Source organism: Saccopteryx leptura, chromosome 3 (genome assembly GCF_036850995.1).
Source record: "Saccopteryx leptura isolate mSacLep1 chromosome 3, mSacLep1_pri_phased_curated, whole genome shotgun sequence".
In the NCBI taxonomy this organism is placed as follows: Eukaryota; Metazoa; Chordata; class Mammalia; order Chiroptera; family Emballonuridae; genus Saccopteryx; species Saccopteryx leptura.
In genome coordinates, this window is record NC_089505.1 from 46,412,642 (window position 1) to 46,437,596 (window position 24,955).

Genomic DNA, 24,955 nt, shown 5'->3' on the forward strand with positions numbered 1-24,955 from the left:
GCCCATCCTGGGCGTCGCCATGTTGCGACCAGAGCCACTCCAGCGCCTCAGGCAGAGGCCACAGAGCCATGCCCAGCGCCCGGGCCATCTTTGCTCCAGTGGAGCCTCGGCTACGGGAGGGGAAGAGAGAGACAGAGAGGAAAGCGCGGCGGAGGGGTGGAGAAGCAAATGGGCGCTTCTCCTGTGTGCCCTGGCCGGGAATCGAACCCGGGTCCTCCGCACGCTAACTTATATATTTATATATTTTTAATTGTCAATCTTTCCAACAAGAATGAAAACACCATGAGAGTAGGGCTCTTTTTTATTTATTTATTTATTTATTTATTTATTTATTTATTTATTTATTTATTTATTTTTTTACAGTGACAGAGAGAGAGACAGATAGGGACAGACAGACAGGAACAGAGAGAGATGAGAAGCATCAATCATCAGTTTTTCGTTGTGACACCTTAGTTGTTCATTGATTGCTTTCTCATATGTGCCTTGACCATGGGTCTTCAGCAGACCAAGTAAGCCCTTGCTTGAGGTGAGCCTTGCTCAAGCTGGTGAGCTCGGGTCTCGAACCTGGGTCCGCTGCATCCCAGTCTGATGCTCTATCCACTGTGCCACTGCCTGGTCAGGCGAGAGTAGGGGTCTTGACAGTCTTATTTATAGCTGCCTTCCCAGCACCTAGAGCAGTGGCTGGAGTAGGTAGAAATAAGAAATGAGATATAGAGATATGACTGAATTTCCAAATCAGGTGCTGTTGGATTCTAGAGCATATCAACCTCAATGGGCTACTACTCATTTTGAAAATTTTTATGTTAGCTAATCCTCAAAGAAATGCAAATTAAAACCACAGTAAGATATTACCTCACACATGTCAGAATGGCTATCATCAATAAACCAACAAATAACAAGTGTTGGCAAAAATGTGGAAAAAGGGAAAACCTTCATGTACTGTGATGGGAATGCAGATTGGTGCAGCCACTATACAGAAAAGTATGGAGGTCCTCAAAAATGTAAAATGAAACTGCCTATGACCCAGCAATTCTACTTCTGGGGATATACCTAAAGAAATGCAAACACTAATTTGAAAAAATATACACATTGTTGTTCACTGTAGCATTATTTACAATAGATATGAAAGCAACCCAAGTACCCATCGATAGATGAGTGGATAAAAAGGGCAGTGGAATATTGTATAAATATTCTATGTATACAATGGAATATTATTCAGCCATATAAAAAGAATAAAATCTTACTGTCTGTGACAGTATGGATGGACCTAGAGGGTATCATGCTAAGTGAAATAACTCAGAGAAAGACAAGTACTGTGTGATTTCACTCATATGTGGAATCTAAAGAATAAAATAAGTGAACAAACACAACAGAAACAGATTCTTAGATACAGGGAACAGACTGAGGGTTGCCAGAAGAGAAGGTGCTTGGGGGGGGGGGACTGGGTGAAAAACGTGAGGGGATTAAGAAGTACAAATTGATAGTTACAAAATAGTTATGGGGATGTGTAAAGTACAACATAAGAATATAGCTAACAATATTGTAATAACTATGTATGGGGGGAGAGGACCCAGGTTCAAAACCCCTAGGTTGCCAGTTGAAGTATTGGTATGACCACTTTGTAAAGTATGTGATTGTCTAACCACTGTGCTGTACACCTGAAACTAATACAAAATAATATAGAATGTAAACTGCAATTAAAAAATAAAATGTAGCCCTGGCCGGTTGGCTCAGCGGTAGAGCATCGGCCTAGCGTGCGGAGGACCCGGGTTCGATTCCCGGCCAGGGCACACAGGAGAAGCGCCCATTTGCTTCTCCACCCCTCCGCCGCGCTTTCCTCTCTGTCTCTCTCTTCCCCTCCCGCAGCCAAGGCTCCATTGGAGCAAAGATGGCCCAGGCGCGCTGGGGATGGCTCTGTGGCCTCTGCCCCAGGCGCTAGAGTGGCTCTGGTCACAACATGGCGACGCCCAGGATGGGCAGAGCATCGCCCCCTGGTGGGCAGAGCATTGCCCCTGGTGGGCGTGCCGGGTGGATCCCGGTGGGGTGCATGCGGGAGTCTGTCTGACTGTCTCTCCCTGTTTCCAGCTTCAGAAAAATGAAAAAAATAAAAATAAAAAAATAAAATAAAATAAAATGTAGCCTGACCAGGTGGTGGCACAGTGAATAGAGCGTCCAACTGGGATGTGGAGGACCCAGGTTCAAGATCCCGAGGTTACCAGTTTGAGCGCGGTCTCAAATGGCTTGAGCAAAGCTCACCAGCTTGGACCCAAGGTCACTGGCTTGAGCAAGGGTTACTTGGTCTGCTGGAGGCCCACAGTCAAGGCACATATGAGAAAGCAATCAATGAACAACTAAGGTGTCACAACAAAAAACTAATGATTGATGCTTCTCATCTCTCTTTGTTCCTGCCTGTCTGTCCCTATATGTCCCTCTCTCTGTCTCTGTAAAATAAATAAATAAAATAAAATGTGAAGGCCCTGGCCGGTTCGCTCAGTGGTAGAGCGTCGGCCCGGCGTGTGGAAGTCCCAGGTTCGATTCCCAGCCAGGGCACACAGGAGAAGCTCCCACCTGCTTCTCCACCTTTCCCGCTCTCCTTTCTCTTTATCTCTCTCTTCTCCTCCCACAGCCAAGGCTCCATGGGAGCAAAGTTGGCCCAGGTGCTGAGGATAGCTCCATGGTTTCTGCCTCAAGTGCTAAAATGGCTTCAGCCGCAATGGAGCGACACCCCAGATGGGCAGAGCATTGCCCCTGGTGGGCATGCCAGGTGGATTCCCGTTGGGCACATGCGGGAGTCTGTCTATCTGCCCCACTTCTAACTTCAGAGAAATACAAAACTAAATAAATAAATAATGAAATGTAGCCTGACCAGGCAGTGACTCAGTGGACAGGGCATCAGACTGGAATGTAGAGGACCCAGGTTCAGAACCCCTAGGTTGCCAGCTTGGGTGCAGGCTCATGTGGCTTGAGCTTGGGTTCACCAGCTTCAGCGTGGGGTTGCTGGCTTGAGCATGGGATCATAGAGATGATCCCTCCATCAACCCAATGAAGGTCGCTGGCTTGAAGCCCAAGTTTGCTAGTTTGAACCCAAGGTCACTGGCTTGAGCAAGGGGTTACTTGTTTTGCTGTAGTCCCCTCCCCCGGGTCAAGGCACATATGAGAAAGCAATCAAGGAATAACTAGGGAGCTGCAACAAAGAATTGATGTTTCTCATCTTTCTCCCTTCCTGTCTGTCTGTGCCTATCTGTCCCTCTCTCTGTCTTTGCCACAAAAATAAATAAATTTAAAAAAATGTAAATTTAAAAATAAAATAGCCCTGGCAGGATAGTTTAGTTCATTAGATCATCATCCTGATGCATAGAGGTTGCTGGTTCAATCCACTGTCAGGACATACACAAGAACAAATCAATGTTCTCTCTCTCTTTCTCTCTCTCTCCCCTTCCTCTCTCTCTCTAAAATCAATAAATTAATTAAAAAATAAAAACTTGGATTTCTGGGGCCAAACTCCTGATCCACTGATTCAATCACTGGGACCCAGAAATCTGTATTAAAAGTAAAATAAAATAAATCAAATCTTCTGTGTTAGGACCTTAGTGACCTCAGGCTGAAAGGAATTTTAATCATTTAGTCCAAGCCTTGACTTTGCAGAAGAAATGACAAATTTCTTCTTAGATAGTTAGATAGTATGTGAAAGAAATATGGGGTCAGAAATGACAAGACATTTTTTATTTTTACAGCTTTTTTTTTTTTTTTTTCAGTGACACAGAGAGAGTCAAAGAGATAGACAGATAGGGACAGACAGGCAGGAACGAAGAGAGATGAGAAGCATCAATCATCAGTTTTTCGTTGTGACACCTTAGTTGTTCATTGATTGCTCTCTCATATGTGCCTTGATCATGGGCCTACAGTAGACTGAGTGACCCCTTGCTTGAGCCAGAGACCTTGGGTCCAAGCTGGTGAGCTTTTGCTCAAACCAGATGAGCCCACGCTCAAGCTGGCGACCTCAGGGTCTCGAACCTGGGTCTTCCACATCCCAGTCTGATGCTCTATCCACTGTACCACCGCCCAGTCAGGCTATTTTTACAGCTTTAAAAAAAATTTTATTGATTGATTTTAGAGAGAGAGAGGGAAAGAAAGAGAGAAACATTGATCCTTTTCTGTATGTGCTCTGACTAGGGATCGAACTGGAAACCCCTGTACTTTGGGATGATGTTCTAATCAACTAAGCTATCCATAGAGCTACTTTTTCAGCTTTGGTGTATGTGATGTATGACTTATTTTTTTTAAAACAAACGAACAAAAACTACATAAATCTGCCATAACAAAATACAGACTGCATGGCTTAGCAAACAGGAGCAGATTTTCTCAGTTCTAGAGCATAGGAAGTCCAGGATCAAGGTGCCAGCAGTTTGGGTTCCTAGTGAGAACTCTTCTTCCTGACTGGCAGTCAGCCATCTTCTAGCTGTGTCCTCACATGGCAGGAAGAGAGACAAGCTCTCTGGTGTCTCTTCTTAGAAGGGCCCTACTCTCATGACCTCATGTAACCCTAATTACCTGCCAAAGGTCCCATCTCCAAATACTATCACATTGAGGATAGGGTTTCAACATAAGATTTTCAGAGAACACCTACATTCAGTGCATACCAAGAGAAGTGTTCGCTCTGCCTGCAGTTGCGGAGGAGTGTACTGCCGAGGAAGGGACTGCGAGCGCGGTCTCAGAGCGGGAGTGGGTCCCCAGGGGAGGAACACTGAGAGCACAGCTTGTGGAGAGGACAAAAGGAATACAACACAGGAGGAGGAGTGAGTGTGAGCATTTCCGCATAGATGAAATAAGGAATACCTGTAGGGGAAAAAAAAAACTATTCTGAATCCAGATTATAAAAAAATCCCTGAGCATGATGTTGAGGAGCTTAAAATTTCTTTAGATGAGCAGTGGGAAGATGGTAAAATTGTGCATGTATTATAATAAAATTTGTTGTTTGGATGTTTGGATAGAAGTAATACGTTTAATATTTGAAAATTGAATTTTAAAAAATGTTAACATTAAAATAATTCAAAGCCCTGGCCGGATGGTCCAGCGGTAGAGTGTTTGCCCGGTGTGTGGAAGTCCCAGGTTCAATTCCCAGTCAGGGCACACAGGAATAGCGCCCATCTGCTTCTCCACCCTTCCCTTTCTCCTTTCTCTCTACCTCTCTCTTCCCCTCCCACAGCCAAGGCTCAGTTGGAGCAAAGTTGGCCTGGGTGCAGAGGATGGCTTCATGGACTCTGCCTCAGGCACTAGAATGGCTCCAGTTGCAACAGAGCAACTGCCCAGACGGGCAGAGTGCATTGCTCCCTAGTGGGCTTGCTGGGTGAATCCCAGTCAGGCACATGCAAGAGTCTGTCTTTTTCCCTGCTTCTCACTTCAGAAAAATACAAAATAATAATAATAATAATAATTCAAACTTACATGAAGATTGCACAAATAGTTCAATGAACTCCTATATACTCTTTACTCAGATTTACCAATTATTACTATTCTGCCACACTTGTTTTATTATTCTATATTTGTATAGCGTATATATTATTTAGATATATGTAAATAGACATATACAGATGTACATGTGTATGTATACACACACATACACAAATATATACACATATATACTCAGATTATATACACACTTTTTTCCTGAACAAATTAAGAGAAGTTCATTTCTTTACCCCTTAAATAGTTCATTGTGTATTTTCCAAGAATAAAGACATTCTCTTTTATAACTACATTGCAGTTATCAATTTCAGGAAATTTTAATATTGATATGCTTTCATCTATTCCAATTTTGTCAAATGTCTTAATAATGACCTGTATAGTAAGCCAACTCTTATCTTGCATAGGACTAAACCCAGGACCATGTGCTGCATTTCATTTTCTTATCTTTTTAGTGTCCTTTTACCTGAAAAGTTCCTCAACCTTTCTTTTCTTATGACAGTGACATTTTAAAAAAACAATAAGGAATTTTAAGCACATGGCATATTTAAAATACTTTACTATTGAAAAATGACTAAGGCCAGTGAGAAAGAGATGGATGGAAAAGAAAGAGCATAAAATAAGGGGCAGAGAGGAGACTTGAGAGATGAAAACAGCTGAGGTAATGAAGGCCTAGAGCAGGGGTTGGAATCTATGGCTCGCGAGCCAAACGTGGCTGTTTTGATGGCTGCATCTGGCTCGCAGACAAATCTTTAATAAAAAAATAATAACGTTAAAAATATAAAACATTCTCATGTATTACAATCCATTCATTTCCTACCACTCATGTTCATGGTTGCGGGTGGCTGGAGCCAATCACAGCTGTCCTCCAGGACACCACCAAATTTTTATTGGATAATGCATAATGTACATGGGTCGTTGTATGGCTCTCATGGAATTACATTTTAAAATATGTGGCATTTATGGCTCTCTCAGCCAAAAAGGTTCCCGACCCCTGGCCTAGAGAGATGGGACAAGGGTACCCATGTGAGTAATTTGACAGCATTTCATGTAATTACATATGAAAAAAAAAGACAAAGTTTGATTCTAGCTTGGGTCATTTTATGAATGGTAAAAAGGATGATAAGTAATAGCTTTTGTTTTTTGTTTGATTTTAGACTGAAGGGGGATAATCAGTTTGCTTTTGAATGCTAAGTGGATCAGTGGATTGTGCAGATGGAAATAAGACATGGAGCTCAGGTGAGGTGTCCAGGATAGAGTCTTACCTAAAGAAGGATGAACCCGTCTTCTGTTCATCTTTCTATCTCTTGGTTCAGCCCTGAACACAACAGACACTTAATAAAGACTATGGACTAACAACCATCTCAAGTAGCCTAGAGAAAAGAGGCGGTCAAGTTTCCTTCTGGGAAGATGGGTGTGGGGATTTCTTAGCAGAACTGAGGAGCTCTGGAGTCAGAAAATCGGAGCAGCCACCTCTCGACCCTCGCTGCTGAGAACCAGTCACACAGGAATTAACTGGGGGCCAGAAGCACAACTCTTTGTACCAGGTCCATGATCCCTCACCCAGCATTTCCAAATCCAAAACTCTCTGAAAGTATTTTTATATCTCATTTGGCAGTAAAGCCTGACCTGAAATGATCCGGAGGCTTTTGATAGTATTTATTTATCCCACTCACTATGAATTTTCATTCATTTCACTGCATGACAATTAAAGTATTTGATAACAAGGGCTTCCTCAGAACTCACTGGGACAGTAATTAATTCAGGGTATATCTACTCTATCTCCTTTCTAAAATCCAAAATATTCTGCATTCCATATTCATGGGACTGTAAAGATTTCAGTTAAGAAAAATATGGAAATGCATTTTAAAAGCAGGGGGTTAATACTTTGCAACCTAGACAAGGGGATTTTAAATGAATATTTCACCTATGAAAATGTGAGTGATCTCACAGAAGATTCCCTAGGCTTTGGCACCTTGTATCTAGAACTACAAAGAGGGCCTTCATTTCTTCTGTCTAGCTCCTCGTTTCAGCATCTTTGGTTCTGTCCCTCAGCACCACTACCGGTCTGGCTCACTACTCAACTCAAAGCCCTCACTCTTCTCCAGGATATGGTTTTTGTTAGTTGATCTCTATCCATCCTGAACCATAACTTCCTCTAAGAAAAGAGCTTACCAGCCCCTCCCCCCATCAGCCCTGCTCCACCCTCACTGTGCTATACGGGACTTATCACCTGCACCTGTCTCCTGATGTCCCGCTGGAACCCTGGGAGGTGGGGTGTATGTGAAAAACTATCAGACCAGCCAGCCATTCAGCCATCTAGTTGGCCACTTGTTGGATCATTCATTCATTCAAAAAGTATATACTGATGCCTGACCAGGCGGTGGCGCAGTGGATAGAGCGTCGGACTAGGATGCAGAAGACCCGGTTCGAGACCCCGAGGTCGCCGGCTTGGGTGCGGGTTCATCTGGTTTGAGCAAAAGCTCACCAGCTTGGACTGAAGGTCGCTGGCTTGAGCAAGGGGTTACTCGGTTTGCTGAGGGCCCGTGGTCAAGGCATATATGAGAAAGCAATCAATAAACTAAGGTGTTGCAATGAAAAACTGATGATTGATGCTTCTCATCTCTCCCCGTTCCCATCTGTCTATCCCTATCTATCCCTATCTATCCCTCTCCCCGGCTCTCTCTCTCTCTGTCTCTGAAAAAAAAAAAAAGAAAAAGAAAAAGAAAGTATATACGGAATGTCTACAAAGTGCTAGGTGCTGTTCTAGGTACTTGGGGTACAGCAATTAACAGGCATACTTGATGTCATCATTTAATTTACAATCTACCAAGGGAAACAGATATTTAACAATTAACTACAATTGTAATAAGTGCTACAAAGGGGGATTAGAGTACCGCGTATAAGGAGGGGAAGGGACCTAAGTTCTTATAAAGGCTCAAGAAGTCTTCCCCAAGGAAGTGACTTTTGAGTTGAGATGAGAAAAATGAGTAGGAGGTAGCCTGTGAGCAAGATGAAAGGGAGAGGCCGGCGGGGAGGGTGGAGGCATAGAGTATTTCGGGGAAAACAAACTTCATAAAAAAGAACCCAAGGCAGGAAAGAACTTAGCCAAAATGTAAAAATGAAAGTCGTAACTGTGGCTAGAGGGGAGAGAAAGGGGGAGAGAGAGATAGCGAGCCTCCGGTAAGGTAAAATTATCCTAAGAGATAATCAGCCATTGAGGAGTTTTTAAATTAAAAATGTGACCTAAGCAGATGCTACTTATCAGATCACTCTGGTTGTGGCGTGGAGATGGAATCGGAAGATCAAGAATAAATGCATGAAGAATTGAATAAACTCCCTCGTAGCACACACAGTCTTCTTATAAAAGAGGTACCTGAGAAACATATCAAATGAGCAAGGGCACAACCCTGAGCAGGACTGGACCTCCCTACCCGAGACACTGGGTGACACAGCCTAGCTCCACATAGTTAATACCACGGCTTCTAGGAAGGATTTGCCATCGCCAGGAAGGAAAAGAGTCAAGATTCTTTTCCAGGTGGATTCTCAGGACTGCCTTTCACCTCCAGGGAGAAGCCTGACCCAGAAAATGTTGCCTACTCTCTCTCTCTGCTCACACATACACTCACTCCAAAACCTTTCAGCTGGGCTACTTTAGTAGTTTCACCATTCTACAATTTAAGAATGCTCTCTTAGGACTTTCCTCTCTATTGTGTGTGTGTGTGTGTGTGTGTGTGTGTGTGTGTGTGTGTGTGTGAATAGCATCTGAATAAAAATCACAGTTGGGATGATTTCATCTTTAAATTTGTTTTTCATAAATGTTTATCATTTAAACTCTTAAGATGACCATGAAGTTGCATTACGAATCATAATCATGTGTTATCATATATAAATGACTTCACTCAGCAAAATTTACTCTGGCTGACTTCCATAGTCCGACTTTTATGCTGCCTGCTGGCAGTAGGAACACTGCTGGAATTCATTCTTGAACAGAACTTTTCCTGAACTGAAACTCTATACTAAAAAGCAGTGAAGAAAACTTGTTACCATTCATTTATTTTGGACTTAGATTCAAAGGGTAGGAGGAAGGGGGGGCGGAGGGGGGAAGGACAATAGTTCTTTGACACTAGCAAAAGTAAGTTAGTTGAAGGCCAAAACTCCCTTCATTAGACTTAATAGCCTGAGGCAGAATAGTCAGGAAAACAATTATGCAAAGTAGATCTTTAGTAGGAGGTAAAATATAAGATAAATATATGTCATGAAGCATATTAAGCCATTGCTAAATATTATGCATGATCCCTCTGAATTCTAAAACTTCCAAGCTCTTCATTACTGTGAAAGTTTACCAAAAAGAGTGATAAAATTATGTATTCAGAAGTTAAAGAAACTTGTTTGAACTACGTTTGAAGTTGGGCTTTTTTTCTTTCAGTTAATGTTCGTATGAAATAATATGCAAATTTGAAAGCAAAGGAGTACTACTAAGGACTACTTAGTATTCCAAAAATAGCAAAAGCCACCTAAAATGTACGACTTGAAATTTACTATTTAAACATAATTCTATTATTTCCAATTGTTCCTCTGATGGTGACTTTTCATCCCAAAGACTACAGCGAACTCTGAAAGTACAAATTTAGTAATTTAGTACTGAATAAAGTCTGTTTCAGGAAGATGTGAAGGTGTACTCTCTCTTTACTCTCTGAACACTGTACACATCTTTCTAATAAATATTTACACTTCTTTCTGGACTAAGGTTTATGAATAACTGCCAAGTTCAAAAGGTTTGAACAAAAGCAAATTATTAGGCCCTGGCCCTTTGGCTCAGCGGTAGAGCGTCAGCCTGGCATGTGGAAGTCCTGGGTTTGATTTCTGGCCAGGGCACACAGGAGAAGTGCCCCTCTGCTTCTCCACCCCTCCCCCCTCTCCTTCCTCTCTGTCTCTCTCTTCCCCTCTGCAGCCAAGGCTCCATTGGAGCAAGGTTGGCCCTGGGCTCTAAGGATGGCTCTGTGACCTCTGCCTCAGGCGCTAGAATGGCTTTGGTTGCAAGGGAGCAACGCACCAGATGGGCAGAGCATCACCCTCTAGTGGGCATGCTGGGTGGATCCCAGCTGGGCAGATGTGGGAGTCTGTCTCTCTGGCTCCTTGCTTCTTACTTCAAAAAAATACAAAAAAATTATTAGCAGACTGGCAGTTTATTAAAATTCCACAATTATTTTTCCATCAAATATTCTACATTTTTCTTGCCCATCACCAAAACACTAGCAGTCTCAGAAAATAGCAAAGTATGTTTAACTTTCTTTTAGACTGTACTAATTATACTTTCTCAACTTCAATTCACAATATGTTGTGGAATTATCCATTTCAACATTAATAATAAGTGCACTCTGAAATACTATCTTGGACCTTTTAGGTGAGAAAACAATGTTGTGAACAGTTTTATTCAAGTTTTGGAGATCTTCTTTGGTAAAAGTTGAATGAGAGAAACTCCCTCATCTCTGTCTTTGTCTCTATCCCTGTCCTTATCTCTTCTATCTCTATACCTGTATTGATACCTAATCTATAACTAAATTTATATAGATATTTTTGGATTCTGTCCTCTCTGCTTAGAATGTCTTATGACTCATTTAGGAAAAAGGAAGCAATCCACCCATTCTAAAGTAACTTAACCACATGCTGCTGTACTTCTGCATTAACTAGATGACTTAACACCAGAGAAAAGCACCCAAGTAAAAACAATAGCATCCTCAGAAGATTATATCAGCTTAAAATTTTTGTTTCTTCTTCCTAAAAAAATCCATGAAGGTCCAATCAGTTGTCTATCAAAACTTGAGTTAATGCATATTTGTAGTTATACTCAGAACTCTCTGTTTACCTCCACTGACCTGTCCACTACCCACAAATGTGGCACACATTTTTATTTTTTGCTTTTTTCTTCTTCACTCTGCTTGCCATTAAAGCCAGGAATTAAAAAATTAGCACATTCTGAAGGGCAGACTCTATAAAACTGACCTAATTTAGCTTATATTCTTAAAAATTTTGGCCCCAAATAGTCAAATATATTTACATTTCAGTCATAATAGTTGTAAGATTTATAAGCTCAAATTCTATGAGACTCAAAATCAAGAAATAATTGTTTTAATTCAGGCAGCCTTTCAGGATGAGAGTTTACCTACATTTCTAGTTTACCATGCGTTTGGGACATTTTGCTCCTTAATAGCTTTCTAAACTCATAATTATAGATAACTTTTAAGAAGCTCAAATTATTCTTAAAAACAGTAGAAGGAGAAACTGCTTTTTACCCCGACATTCAGTCCTCTCTTCTTCCCCTAGAATTTTAGATGAGCACAAAACCACATTAAACACTAATTTCTCTCTGCCTCCTTTACAAACCAAGTTTTGCCACTGGCACGTGAGTAGATATGACTCTGTAATTCTCACTTCACATCAGAAAAATCTTGCCTTCACTTCTTTTCCCATATTTATCACTTAATACTATTTAATAATTACCTATTTTAATGTAAACTAATACCCTCTAGGGAATAAAAAAAGCTAATAAAAATTGACCTCATGTTTAACTTATTTCCAAACAATGAGGGGTAAGTAAAATAAATTCACAAATAACTCAAAACTAGGTAAAACAAAAGAAGAAATCATAATAGATATACAAACAATGCCTAAAGTTTCAAAGAAGAAAAGATAATACATATAGGCTGAGATATGCGAAAAAATGTTCTATTCAGGAGTTACTGTATTTCCCCATGTATAAGACCCCCCCTTTTTTGAAAAATTTGGGGTCTAAAAACTGGGTGTGTCTTATACAGTGGTTGTAGATTTTTTTTTTTTTTTTTTTTTTTTTACAGAGACAGAGAATGAGTCAGAGAGAGGAATAGACAGGGACAGACAGACAGGAATGGAGAGAGATGAGAGGCATCAATCATTAGTTTTTCATTGCGCATTGCAACACCTTAGTTGTTCATTGATTGCTTTCTCATATGTGCCTTGACCGTGGGCCTTCAGCAGACCAAGTAACCCCTTGCTGGAGCCAGCGACCTTGGGTTCAAGCTGGTGGGCTTTTTTTTTTGCTCAAACCAGATGAGCCCGCGCTCAAGCTGGTGACCTCGGAGTCTCGAACCTGGGTCCTCCGCATCCCAGCCCGATGCTCTATCCACTGCGCCACTGCCTGGTCAGGCTGGTTGTAGATTTTTTACTTGCATTTCCCACTTTTTCGTGCTTGTTTTTGCACTCATTGTTAAAGACAGTGATTCATCATCAGACACAGATGAGGACAAGCTAATGGATGGGAATTTTGACAGTGATGAGGAGTTGTATGAATTTTATGATAAAACTTGAGTTCAATAACTTTATGTAATACATTTTTTTTTTCAAATTTCAGGTCTCAAAATTAAGGTGTGTCTTATACATGGGGGCATCTTGTACATGGGGAAATACGGTAAGTGATTAAGAAGGGTGTTCATGAAGAGACAGAGTGGAAGAGGATGGCTCCTCTGCCCCCTGTCCACTTCTCAAATGCAGAAAAAGTCAAATGCTTCTTGTAAATTTTGAAACCGGAACTGAGTTAGCTATCAGTATTGCATGCACACTAAATATCAGAACATGTGTTGCCATAAATGCTTTACATATTTGTTTAGCTTTCCATAGTAGCTGTGACAACGACTACAAACGTAGTAGTTTAAAACACCACAAATTTAATATCTTAAGAGTTTTGGAGATCAGAAGTCCAAAATGGATTTCACTGGGCCACACCCAAGGAATCGGCAGGTCTGCATTCCTTTCTGGAGCCTTCAGGGGAACACCCACTTCCTTGCCCTTTCCAGCTTCTAGAGCCTGCCCGCATTCCTTAACAAGTGCCCTCTTCCTCCATCTTCAGAGCAAGCAATATTGGCAGAGTGCTCTTCACGTGGTCTCACTCTGACCTCCGGTGCCCCCCTCTTCCATTTTCAAAGTCCTTTCTGATTACATTGGGCCCACCCAGATAACCCAGGAAAATCTATCTCCAGGTCAGCTTAGCAACCTTAATTCCATCTTCATATTGGGTAGACGATATGGGATGCAGATTGCCTCTCTTCTCAGAGTGAGTTAGAATTATGTCCAAACTGAACTTCATTTTCTGATAACAAACTTTTATTTTCAAGACTTCTTTCTCAATATAGTAAAAACTAATTAAATATTTTTTAGAGCTCTTCTATCTTTGAGTTCACTCATCAGCAAATGAAACTTCTGAATCCCAAGTCCGAGAAGCTGGAAGTTAAGTTAGAAATATAAGCGGTAGTAGGAGGTATTAATTCTTAAAATCTGTCCCACATTTAAAAAATTCTTCCACTGAGCCTGACCAGGCAGTGGCGCAGTGGATAGAGCACCGGACTGGGTTGCAGAAGACCCAGGTTCGAGACCCCGAGGTCGCCAACTTGAGCGTGGGTTCATCTGGTTTGAGCAAAAAATCACCAGCTTGGACCCAAGGTCGCTGGCTCAAGCAAGGGGTTACTCAGTCTGCTGGAGGCCCATGGTCAAGGCACATATGAGAAAGCAATCAATGAACAACTAAGGTGTCGCAATGCGCAATGAAAAACTAATGATTGATGCTTTTCATCTCTCTCTGTTCCTGTCTGTCTGTCCCTATCTATCCCTCTCTCTGACTTTCTCTCTGTCTCTGTAAAAAAATAAAAATAAAATAAAAATTAAAAAAAAAATGCTTCCACTGAGGGCACTTGTCTCATATAAGCCATATGCTCTGTTTAGATTAATATATTAAAGCTCCTGTGGCTGTTCAACTAACCCTTCAGTGTGGAATTAATCAATGCAGCCAACAGTACACAAGAATTTTCTGTGTGCCAGGCAATGAAAACACAAACCCAGAAAAAAGCAACTATCAGGAAAGAGACAGCAGTCCTTGAGTTTCCCCCATCGCTGTCAAAGATTTCAAGAAATCAGAAAATCAACAGACGATAGTAGAAAGCTTTGAAGTCAGGCAAATTGAGTTTATATCCACATTCCATTACTTACTAGCTAAGTAACTTTAGGCAAGTCATTTGACCTCTGATATTTCCCATCTTCACAATAAGGTGAATTCTACCTATGTCATAGAGGGGATGAGATAATTTCTATTAATGATCAAATGAATGAGTGGTGGTCTCTTTCCAAATCAACCTTTCACATGTTTAAAACAGGTGGCATAGAATGGCTTGCTTACAAACCAAAGGAAGTTGTAATATAGTCTTAGAGCCAAAGAATTCACAAGGCAGACTTCTCAGCTAATGGATGAAGTGTTATGACAACCAAAGTATCAAGTTACAATAGATACCATAATATGAACTTTTCATACTTAATTACTTTTTTATGTGAAAAGTAGTAAATGACTTAGATGAAATTTGGTTTAAAATAAGAGGGGTTTTTTTTTTCATTATGAGAGAGAGTCTGGTTGTTCTAAAAAGGTTCTTTGACCTTGGGACTATACTTACACCCAAAAAAATTTACTGACATTTTTGTAAGATTATATACTACTCTAGAGTTTTAATGAACAGTGACTATACAAATTCATAATACTGTTAAAATGTTTAGCTACTCATGTAAACTTCAGACTATACAAAATGCAAAGGCACATTTTCTGCTGTATGAAATTGGTTCTTTTTTTTAGCGAGAGAGACAGAGAGACAGAGAGAGGGACAGGCAGGCAGGAAGGGAGAGAGATGAGAAGCATCAATTTTTAATTGCAGCTCCTTAGTTGTTCATTGACTGCTTTCTCATATGTGCCTTGTCGGGGGAGAGGGGACTCCAGGAGAGCGAGTGACCCCTTGCTCAAGCCAGCAACCTTGGGCTCAAGCCAGTGACCCTGGGCTCAAGCCAGCAACCTTGGGCTCAAGCCAGTGACCATGGGGTGATGTCTATGATCCCACACTCAAGCCAGCAACCCAACACTCAAGCCGAATGAGCCCATGCTCAAGCCGGGCAATGTCGGGGTTTCAAACTTGGGCCCTCAGCATCCCGATTCAATGCTCTATCCACTGCGCCACCACCAGGTCAGGTTGAAATTTCTTAATCTCAGGATTTTGAGATGCTTTCAAATATAAAAGTGATGTTTATTAAATGGCTTCACTGTTGATTTTTGGTATTGTACCAAACAAATAACTATAATTCACATTGACTTTAAAAAATCGATGTAATTGTTTTCATTAATTGTTTCACAAACAGTATTTTCATTTTATTTTAAATTGTTTTACCTTACTAAAACTACATTAAGGGTTTATCCCACCAAGCATACATTTTATTGATTATTTAAATGACTAATGAGCCCTGGCCAGATAGCTCAGTTGGCTAGAGCATTGCTCTGATACACCAAGGTTGCAGGTTCAATCCCGGTCAGGGCACATACAAGAATCAACCAATGAATGCTTAAACAAGTGGAACAACAATTTGATATCTCTCTTTCCCTCTTTCTCCCCCCCCCCCCCGTTTTCTCTCTCTAAAATCAATCAATCCATCAATGACTAATAAAATTATACAAATTTTTCAGCTAACACTTCCTGCATTTGACTTTTTTAGCTTCCTTTCTCTGAAGAGTAATTGGTCAGACACATTTGCAAATTATTTTAAATCTGTTTTATAATAAATAAATATAACATTTGGGTTATCTTTTTGATATTTTGTGAGCTAGTAGATAACTAGTACTTACTCCCAATTATAAACACACACACAATTTTTGCTCAAAGAACATGCTAGCTAAAAACATAAATTTTCATAAGGAAGTTTTTTCTTAATACTTTCATAAAGTAATGACCTGCTATCTCTGTGGTATGGCATTTTAGTTCTGGCAAGTATTCTATTGTACCACCCGAAGAAACTCTATTTCTAGAACAGCATTGTTCAACAGAACATTCTGCCATGATGAAATGTTGTAAGTCGTCCAGTACAGTAGCTACTAACCATATGTTGTTACTGAGCACTTAAAATGTAGTTAGTGTGACTGATAAACTGAAATTTTCATTTTATTGATTTTAATTAATTTAAATAGCCACATGTAGCTAGTGGCTACTATGTTGGACAGTGCAGGTCTTAGCTGGAGCAGTCATGCCCACTCCTTGCTCAAGCTAGTCAACTTTTCCCCATAGTAGTATACAAGTCTTGTTTACTCCATGAAACTTTCACTGATCACTCTAGACCATGTGGATGTCTTTCTTCTCTGAACTCCCAAACATGTTACTGCTTTTTTTTCTCTCTTAAATTGAGAGCAGGGGAGGCAGAGAGACAGACTCCTGCATATGCCCAGACAAGGATCCACTGGGCAAGTCTCCTACTGGGCAATGCTCTGCCCATCTGGGGCCTTGCTCAGCAACCGAGCTATTTTTAGCATCTGAGGCAGAGGCCACAGAGCCATCCTGGGGGTGGGGGTTAATTCACAGGGAATCAATGGAGCCATGACTGCAGGAGAGGGAAGGTGGGAGAGGGGGAGGGGTAGAGAAGCAGATGACCACTTCTCCTGTGTGCCCTGACTGGAAATCGAACCCAGGACTTCTACATGTTGGGCCGATGTTCTACCTCTGAGCCAATCAGTCAGGGCCTCACATAATTGTTTTACAATGGAATTTAATATGATCATACCTTGTACAATAGTTTAATTTTAATGTGAGTTTTAGCATAAAACAATATAAAAAATAATTACCAGCTTCTATTCATTGATAGCTTATAGTGCTAAACACTTTACAAATCTTATTTCATCTTTTCAATAGGCCTGTAAAGTATGTTGTATAATCTATTTCACCTATGACAAAATTGTGACTCAGAGGGATGATATGACTTTTTCAGGTCAAACAGGTAAGTAGCAGAGCTCAAACTTGAAACCAGGTCCAGGACTCCAGTCTACACAGGTAGGGACATTGTAGGAGTATGCAGGGTCATTTGAGATACTGTGTGGTCTTATTTGATACTGGAAGCCATCGTAACAAACCTAAACCTGTTTGAGAAAACTACTTTGTAACAATTATTGCTTAGTGGGAATAAAAGATTACAATTCAATTTAAATTATAAGAGTAATTTATTTATAGTAAAAGATCATTCCAAAGTTCTTCCATCATAGACTAGACATTCTTAAAGTCCTATTGCTCCATCTAGTGAAAAACCAATGGGAATACCATACCCCAAGTATTTTCAAGAGTCCCAGCAGGAGCTGAACCCTCCCTACGGGTCTCTTGGAAATCAGTGGAAATGTACTTTGGTTATTATAAAGAATGGGGGTTTTATTGGCTTTCATTAGGTAGAGTCAGGAATGCTAGATATCAAGCATGAAGTCCTCATCAACAAAAAATTGCCCCACTTCTGAAAGGGAAAACCCACTTGTATTTATTTATCTGAGCTTGGAATTTATCATAATTTTACATATAAAAACAAAATGTCTGTATTGTTTTACTATTCAGTCAATTTTCCAGGAAGGGAATTATGGCATTTCATTTAATTTCATCAGTTGTAAAATATAGTATTATTTAAATATCACCAAGAAAAAAGAAAACATTGCCAATTAAACTATGATATAATACATTCTTATACATAATTTTTCCTTTATCTCTAAAGAGTTCTTTTTTTAAAAAAGACTTTATTCAATTTTCAGAGAGGAGAGAGAGGGAAAGAGGGAGAGAGAGAGAGAAGGGGGAGGAGCAGGAAGCATCAACTCCCATATGTGCCTTGACCAGGCAAGCCCAGGGTTTCGAATTGGCGACCTCAGTGTTCCAAATCTATGCTTTATCCCACTGCACCACCACAGGTCAGGCTCTAAAGAGTTCTTGTACACTTATTTAGACAGATATAAATCAAATATCACATAGAACATATAAAAAAGGAAAAACAAAAGTAAAGTAAATTAAGGTATTTATAAGCTTCATATTCAGAAAAATTTCTGAAACAGGTTTTGGTTCATAGTTGTCAATATTCATGTTTTTTTTCAAACAGTACTATCCTCTCTGCTATCAAGGATTCTGATGATGCTATGTTCCTTAAAATAGTACTCAACTCTTGTGTTTAGGATTTTCTTTGAAGTCCACTGAGACCAATTACGGTAAGTTTTGATGTTGGTACTTTTTTGAGCTTTCCAAAGATATTGTTGGAAAGTTGTAACCACAATAACTAGTGGTTACATCCCTGCTGAGGATGGTCTTTAATCAGTTTGTCCAAAAATGAAATCAGTAACAATAACCAAGTTTGCACATCCTCAGGTAACGATAGTTACAACCATGTCCTGACTGACAGCTCTCATAAGACATCCTAATTTCAGAAATGCGACTGTATTTCTTACAATGGAAGAAATACTGGGCCATGGCAATCGAGGGGAATGTTTTTATTTCTAAAATTTAACTGAATTGGTGACCAATTCAGAAAATCTCATCACCAAGAGTAATTTTATTCATGGTATTTGAGCTACAAGTAAGAGCTACCTGTCAGTCTCTATCCATGGTGATTGTACCAACAGGTATAACCTTCTACTTTGTTATTCATAGTGTGGGTATGTTAACGCCTTTACATATTATTGTAAAACACACCCTATTATAAACTATGTTTATGTCTCTTTTATATCAGAGTCAAGTCATTATATTGATGTTTTTCTGTTTATGTGCATAGGCGAGTTAAATTATTTATGGGTTTCATTTCAAGGAAGCAAAGCCTATTTTAGAAAATATCTGTTATAAACAGTGACATTTGGTCTGATAGGGTTTAGCAAATATTGAATTAAAGAATCATGAATAAATGCTTTTCCTTTAAACAGAAAGAAAATTCTTGGGGACAATTTCCTAACAAATAGTAATATGTCTGTGGCTAGGGGAACAGGGAAGGAGGCAAAAAATTGTGTATTAATTTAACATTAAATGAGGATAGTTTTATGCTTGTCTTAAGAAAGTGACTTCACATTTTGTACAGAGAGAATGATATCTTCAATCAAACTACCTGGACTCAGATCATGGTTCTACCATTTTGTATGGCGCTTTTAATAAATGACTTGGTCTCTCTTTGCCTCAGTTCTTTAGTAAGTAAAATAAAGATTATAAGAGCATTACCTCACAAGGTTATTATTAGAACTAAACAGTACACCACATGCAGTGGTGTTTACAACAATGGCTGTACATCAGAAGCAGTAAATAAAAAACCCCAAAGTTTCATTAATTATAACCATAAAAGAAATATTTTTGCAAAACAAAAGTGTCTGAACTTCTGCTAAATTCCTTACTACCTGAGAAATCACTCCTGATGATTTTATGATTTCTTGATATGATGGAGAATAACTTTGTGGTTTGTGAATGTTTTATCACAGACCCATATTAAAAAAAGATAAGACTATCTTCTGGGCAATGAGATATATTGCCAATTGCCACAGAAATGCTTAGTATTATACAAATATATCCTATCGTCCAAAGGTACAAAAAGGTAATATATGAAATGTAGCCAATATATATTTCCCCATCAAATAAAATGCAATGCCAGTATAGATGCAATTATTAGCTTTGATAAGATCACTTAAGGTTTTATTCTACTCAAATCAACAAATATCATTAGGGAGCTACCAAATCTCAGCTCCAGGCTATGCTAAGTACAGATGAAGAAGCACGGTGGTCCTATCCCATCAGAAGATGCTGGAATGCTTGGATGCTGGGAAGCTGGTATGTTGGGAAGCTGGGAGTTTGGGAAGCTAGGAGACTGGGATGCTGGATACTGGATGATGACACTGGAAGATATGACAATCCAGAGTCACTAAGAGAAAGGGTATTATTAAGTGCTAAATTGCATGGCACAGCTTAAAAAAGAGTTGTAGATTGAATTCAGAGGAAGAAGATAAATGAGTCGTAAGGTGGTTAAGAAAAGTTGTGCCCAGGAGAAGAAAGGGGGAATGTAGCAGCTATATATGTACAACCTCTTTAAATTAGCTAACCTTTCAATGTTACTGTTTTGTCCTTTCCAAAATTTGACAATTTAATGGACATAAAATGCCAAGCACGTTCTATTATTTATTTATTTATTTTATTTATTTTTTAAAAAAATACTTTTTAAGACTTTATTTATTTATTTTAGAGAGGAGAGAAGGAGGGGAGAGAGAGAGAGAGAGAGAAGAGGGGAGGAGCAGGAAGCATCAACTCCCATATGTGCCTTGACTAGGTAATCCCAGGGTTTTGAACTGGCAACCTCAGCATTCCAGGTCGACGCTTTATCCACTGCGCCACCACAGGTCAGGCCCAAGCATGTTCTAAATCAAGATAGGTTTGTGGTGGGGTCTTAGAGAATAATATCTGCCTAAAGAGAGAATGTTTCAGATAGCAGGATAACCTATGTCATGTAAAAGACATACATAATCCTTTTTAAGTTGTCAGGTTTAAAATGACAAAGAAGCCTGACCAGGAAGTGGCGCAGTGGCTAGAGTTTCAGACTGGGATGCGGAGGACCCAGGTTAGAGACCCCAAGGTCACCAGCTTGAGCACAGGCTCATCTGGTTTGAGCAAAGCTCACCAGCTTAGACCCAAGGTCGCTGGCTTGAGCAAGGGGTTATTCGGTCTGCTGTAGCCCCATGGTCAAGGCACATATGAGAAAGTAATCAATGAACAACTAAGGTATTACAACAAAAACTGATGATTGATGCTTCTCATCTCTCCGTTCCTGTCTGTCTGTCCCTGTCTATCCCTCTCTCTGACTCTCTCTCTGTCTCTGTAAAAAAAAAAAAAAAAAAAATGACAAAGAAAAACTTCAACAGGTAGTGCTCCTACTATTAAAAGCACAATTTTCTGTGGGAAATAACACCCACATTTTATTCCTGTGTGGTAAAATAACTTTCAGCACTTTGAGCACATGAGACTTCATGCAGGTTAAAATCCTATAGAGTTCCACCCTGGCCGGTTGGCTCAGCGGTAGAGCGTCGGCCTGGTGTGCGGGGGACCCGGGTTTGATTCCCGGCCAGGGCACACAGGAGAAGCGCCCATCTGCTTCTCCACCCCCCTCCACTCCTTCCTCTCTGTCTCTCTCTTCCCCTCCCGCAGCCAAGGCTCCATTGGAGCAAAGATGGCCCAGGCACTGGGGATGGCTCCTTGGCCTCTGCCCCAGGCGCTAGAGTGGCTCTGGTCACAGCAGAGCGACGCCCCAGAGGGGCAGAGCATCGCCCCCTGGTGGGCAGAGAGTCACCCCTGGTGGGCGTGCTGGGTGGATCCCGGTCCGGCGCATGCGGGAGTCTATCTGACTGTCTCTCCCCGTTTCCAGCTTCAGAAAAATACAAAAAAAATATATATATATATATATATATATATATATATATATATATATATATATCCTATAGAGTTCCTTCTTCCAAGCAAAAATTTTTCCTTTAAACAAAAAATGGCATAAAGTACACATATCAACTTTCCCCTCTGTTAAGTTTTTTTGTTTTTTTTTTACTGATTGATTTTGGTGAGAGAGAAAGAGGAGGGAGAGAAACAGAGACAGAGACAGGAACATCAATCTGTTCCTGTACATGCTCTGACCAGGGATCAAACTGGCAACCTCTGTGCTTGGGACAATGTTCCAACCAACCAAGCTCCCTGGCCAGAACTACTTTCCCTTCTAAATCTTTTCTTCTCACTGACCTTTCTCTTATTTAAACGTAGGCTCACTATCATTTACAATGAAGAGTTACATTCACAATCATTCGCTACTTTAATTTTTAGATAATTAAAATTAGAAAAAATAAGTTTTCCTCATTTTCTGAATATAGTCAATCAAATATTCCATATCATGGCTTTTCTAATAATAGAAGGACAATAAAAGAAGGAAGTATCCTCCAAAGTGTCTCAACACTATCTGGAGAAATTAAATTACATTTACATGTAGCATCTACCACCAGAGTCTTTCCTAACATTCTCAGTTAGAGCCGTCATTTTTCCAGGAAGCAGAAACAGGAAATAACAGGATAACATTATGTAGACAACTTAATGGTGATTTTGACACAAATAAAGCCACATCTTCTAGGACCAGTCAAAGCCTGGCACTGTCTTCTGCTTAAAAAATAGAAGGCATATTAGAGTAATAAAAGTTTCCATTTCAGACCAAATTAAATTATTCCAGTTCCAAGACTGAGAATAATTTCATTGCAATTAGAAAGAAGTGGGCTTTGCCTGACCAGGCGGTAGTGCAGTGGATAGAGTGTTGGACCGGGATGCAGAGAACCCAGGTTCGAAACCCCAAGGTCGCCGGCTTGAGCGCTGGCTTATCAGGCTTGAGTGCAGGCTCACCAGCTTGAGCGCAGGGTTGCTGACTTGAGTGTGGGACCATAGACATGACCTCATGGTCACTGGCTTGAGCCCAAAGGTCACTGGCTTGAAGACCAAGGTTGCTGGCTTGAGCCCAAGGTAGCTGGCTTGAGCCCAAGGTCGCTGGCTTGGCAAGAGGTCACTTGCTTTGCTGTAGCCCCCTAGTCAAGGCATGTATGAGAAAGCAATCAATGAATAAGCAATCAGTGAACAACTAAGATGCTACAATGAAGAATTGATGCTTCTCATCCCTCTCCCTTCCTGTCTGTCTGTCCCTATCTGTCTCTCTCTCTGACTCTCTCTGTCTCTGTCAAAAAAAGGAAGGAAGGAAGGCAAAGAGGGAAGGAGGGAAAGAGGGAGGGAGGGAAGGAGAAAAGAAGGAAAAAAGAAAGAAAGAAAAAAAGAGAGAGAGAGAGAGAGAGAAAGGAAGGGAAGGAGGGAGGGAGGGAGGGAGGAAAAGGGCCTTGTGGAGAATTCCATTATTCATTCTTATCTATACAAATGTAATTTCAGCCATGCACCCCAGGTTCTATATCCATTTCTTGCAGAGAGAAATGAAGTTAAGGTCTAGAATCATTACTTTGTTTTGTTCAGAAGAGACAATAATTGGAAATACAGTGTTAGTAGTTTGATGCTTTGCTATGGATACTTACCTAAATATGTTGGTCCTTTCAGAGTTTGTCATCCAGTGTGACCACGCAAATACAAATTATCTGTAAAACAAAACTTATTTTCCTGTTTTTTTTTAATGCTTTCATAGTCTCTGATGCATATATATAAATTCACTTTGACTAGGACTTTCTTCATGCGTACAGTAGAGCAGTCCTCTGGTTTTGTGGTGGCAGATAGGGAGAAAAGCAGGAAGGATATCTGTGTCCCCCTTACTTTTGCAAGCACCAAGCTGCAGGCAGGAGAAACTGTGTTCTATTAATTTCTCCCTTTATTTAACATTCTAATAAACTATGCAAACATTGTGCAAGGGCATGTGCCAGGTACTAGGTAAACAGTGGTAAGCAAAAACATGACCCCATTCTCCTGGACTTCACAATCTTTGCAAATATCTCTTGTGGCAGGTTTTGGCTTTAATTTTGTCTTTCTGTGTATTGCATGAGTAAATTTCTGGTCTCGAGAACCGAAAAGAAACTGAAAATATGTTAAATCAGGCTGTTGGACAGACCTCAGAAGAAGCAATGGCAAAGTTGAAGGGGCTGCTACTAGGAAAAACTTAGCTATACATAAATGCAGCACAAAAATCTCAATTCAAGGAATACTCATTTCATATTGCTTCTGTAACAAATTTCCACAAATGTAGGAACCTAAACAAATTATCCTACAGTGCTGGCAGTTAGGCCTCATAAAATTAAGGTGTTGCCAGGGATGCATTCTTTTGCAGGTTCTTTGGGGAGAATCTATTTCCTCACCTTTCCAGTGTCTAGAGGGTACATTTTTCCCTTGGATCTGGTTCCTTCCTCAAAGCCAGCAATGTAGCATTTTTAAATCTCTCTTTTCTCTTTCTCACCTGTTCTCTGGTCATCCTCTCTTCTCAGACTGACACACTTGTTTTCTTTTTATAAGGACCCATATAATTACATAGGGTCCACCCAAATAGTCCAGGATAATCATCCATCTGCAGATCCTTAAGCTAATCATGTCTGCAAAGTCTCTTTACTATGTAAGAAACATATTCATGGATTCTGAAGACTAGGCGTTGGACATTTGGGGGGGGAGGCATTATTTAGCCTACCATATAAGGCAAAGCAAAAAAAAAAGTTTGCTTCCTTTACACTTCAAGTAAACTAACTGCATGTTGGCATTCTGCAAGTTTGTTTTCTACTTCAAGACCATTTCGATTATCCATTTTAACTGGTTTTTCTTCATTAAAATGGAGGCAGGTGGCACCCCTCAACTGTCATTTCTCTGAGGCCTTGTTACCCTCTAACACCAGCTTTCCTCACAGTCTAAAAATAAAACAACCAAGAGACACTGATACAACTTTAAAATGAACTGGAAATAGCTTTTCCATTTTCTACATTGAGGGGCCATTGAGCAAGATTTAAACAGATCTTGGTTTAATTACTGCAGACATGTAGCACAAGCTCTTTTTCTTTCTTCTTCTTTTTTATTTATTTATTTATTATTTTGTATATTTCTGAAGTAAGAAGTGGGGAGGCAGACAGACTCCCTGTATGTGCATGACAAGGATCCACCAGGCATGCCTGGGGGGGGGGGGG

General features: G+C 40.3%; 1 long non-coding RNA gene across 1 annotated transcript; it reads right to left on the reverse strand.

Moving 5' to 3' along the window:
• Nucleotides 1-380: 380 nt before the first annotated feature.
• Nucleotides 381-23,483, reverse strand: LOC136397262 (uncharacterized). The gene is made up of 3 exons (XR_010749864.1): nt 23,378-23,483; nt 4,641-4,836; nt 381-681 (listed from the first exon to the last, which is right to left on the reverse strand). It is a non-coding gene; the product is annotated as an uncharacterized lncRNA (long non-coding RNA).
• Between the last annotated feature and the right edge of the window lie 1,472 nt (nt 23,484-24,955).